The sequence below is a fragment of the Elephantulus edwardii genome, unplaced genomic scaffold (assembly GCF_000299155.1).
Source record: "Elephantulus edwardii isolate Elephantulus edwardi_28Jun2011 unplaced genomic scaffold, EleEdw1.0 scaffold02118, whole genome shotgun sequence".
In the NCBI taxonomy this organism is placed as follows: domain Eukaryota; kingdom Metazoa; phylum Chordata; class Mammalia; order Macroscelidea; family Macroscelididae; genus Elephantulus; species Elephantulus edwardii.
Window position 1 is genome coordinate 1 of NW_006401868.1, and position 2,371 is coordinate 2,371.

General features: G+C 46.5%; 1 pseudogene; it reads left to right on the forward strand.

Moving 5' to 3' along the window:
* Positions 1-246: 246 nt before the first annotated feature.
* LOC102861049 lies at positions 247-1,524 on the forward strand (annotated as a pseudogene).
* The last annotated feature ends 847 nt before the right edge of the window (positions 1,525-2,371 follow it).

Sequence of the window (2,371 nt, forward strand, 5' to 3'; positions counted from 1 at the left end):
AGGCTCTTTACTCTGTCTGGTTACTACGTTTGTCTGGATCCATCTGACCTCTGGATTTGAGCTAGCAGCTGTCATATTTTGGATCGGTCAGCCTCCACAGCAACTAGCGTGACATCTGAACAACTGATCGTGGATTCTTCAAACTTTGAGCCACCAACATCGGGAAGGTTTCTAGCTGGACTTCTGATCCACAGACTTGGGCCTTGTGGGCCTCTACCAACCATGCTCAGCAGCTACACACGAAAGATGGGAGAGGAAGCCAAAGATGACAAAAAGCCAACAGCGAAGTTTAAACTTGAGCAAGAAACTGAACTCCGCTTTGAGGTGGAAGCATCTCAGTCAGTTCAGCTGGTGCTACTGGCCGGTATGGCAGAAATATTTGGCACAGAATTGACGCGCCACAAGAAATTCACCTTTGATGCAGGTGCCAAGGTGGCCGTTTTCACTTGGCATGGCTGTTCTGTGCAGCTGAGTGGCCGCACTGAAGTGGCTTATGTTTCCAAGGACACCCCAATGCTGCTTTACCTCAATACCCACACAGCCTTGGAGCAGATGCGGAGGCAAGCGGAGAAAGAGGAAGAACGAGGACCCCGGGTGATGGTCGTGGGCCCCACCGATGTGGGCAAGTCCACGGTGTGCCGCCTACTGCTCAACTATGCAGTGTGATTGGGCCGCCGTCCCACCTACGTGGAACTGGATGTGGGCGAAGGTTCCGTGTCCATCCCCGGGACCATGGGTGCCCTCTATATTGAACGTCCAGCAGATGTTGAAGAGGGCTTCTCTATCCAGGCTCCTCTGGTCTATCATTTCGGCTCCACTACTCCTGGCACCAACATCAAGCTTTATAATAAGCTTACATCTCGTCTGGCAGATGTGTTCAGCCAGAGGTGTGAGGTGAACCGGAGGGCTTCTGTGAGTGGCTGTGTCATTAACACCTGTGACTGGGTTAAGGGCTCTGGTTACCAGGCTCTGGTGCATGCAGCATCAGCTTTTGAGGTAGATGTTGTTGTGGTTCTGGATCAAGAACGGCTGTACAATGAATTGAAACGGGACTTGCCCCACTTTGTACGTACCGTACTCCTTCCTAAATCAGGGGGTGTAGTTGAGTGCTCCCAGGACTTCCGGCGAGAATGTAGGGACGGACGTATCCGTGAGTATTTTTATGGCTTCCGAGGCTGTTTCTACCCCCATGCCTTCAATGTCAAGTTTTCAGATGTGAAAATCTACAAAGTCGGGGCCCCCACCATTCCAGATTCCTGTTTGCCTCTGGGCATGTCTCAGGAGGACAATCAGCTCAAGCTAGTACCTGTTACTCCGGGACGAGACATGGTGCACCATCTGCTGAGCGTTAGCACCGCTGAGGGCACGGAGGGGAACCTGTCCGAGACGAGCGTTGCCGGCTTCATTGTGGTGACTAGTGTGGACCTGGAGCATCAGGTGTTTACGGTCCTCTCTCCAGCCCCCTGGCCACTACCTAAGAACTTACTTCTCATCATGGATATCTGGTTCATGGATCTTAAATAGAGATCTTTGGACCATCACCAAAGGCAGACAGGCTGAGATTGGAGACTGTTAGGGCCAGGCTGACTTCTACCCTTTATCAGATGGAAAGCATTATCTTCTACCTCGTAAAACTCAGAGTGGTAAAAAAAAAACAAAAACAAAAAACCAACCTCAGAGTGGTAACCTGACTAATCGTGAACCAAAAACAAAACCTTCGCCTGAGATGCCATTTTGAATACTCCAAGATCATGGAAAATTACATTTCCTTCACTGTGCTATTATTATGGGGACTAATTTTTATGAGAGATAATTTTTTAACTTTGCTCTATAGTTGGAATACAGTGTTTGCTATTAATCTAAGGTGAAAGTGCAAATCGGGATGACTCCAGTGAAGTTTGAACTTGGAGAAAAATATATTTTCATAAATATTTTTGTCATAATACAGTAATTACTATAATTTTAGATGTTTTCTACCCTCAGCAGAACAGTGTGTGATTGGAATGGTTTATTAATAATTTCTTGTAAGAAGGTCTAGAGCCCACCTGTGAGCATGCAAGTGAGTGTTAACATTCTTCTTTGCATTAAAATTTAGATGTTAAATTCCTACCAGGTTTACTGTGGGGAACTTAAAGCTGGTGATGAAACTTCAGATGAGCTTTCAGATCATTTTCAAGAGCTGGCTCATTTGCACTTAGTTCAGCTATTTTTGCTGTTGTTTGTTTGGAATCCCACTCTTTGTCAGAAAATCATTTCAGCCTTTTGGCGGTAAGAAGCTGAGAATACTCATTCCCTTTGAGTTCTTTGACGATATTGTTTGGTGTTCCTACTTTGGACTTGGGTTATTTAACAAGTGTCATTTGAGTACCCA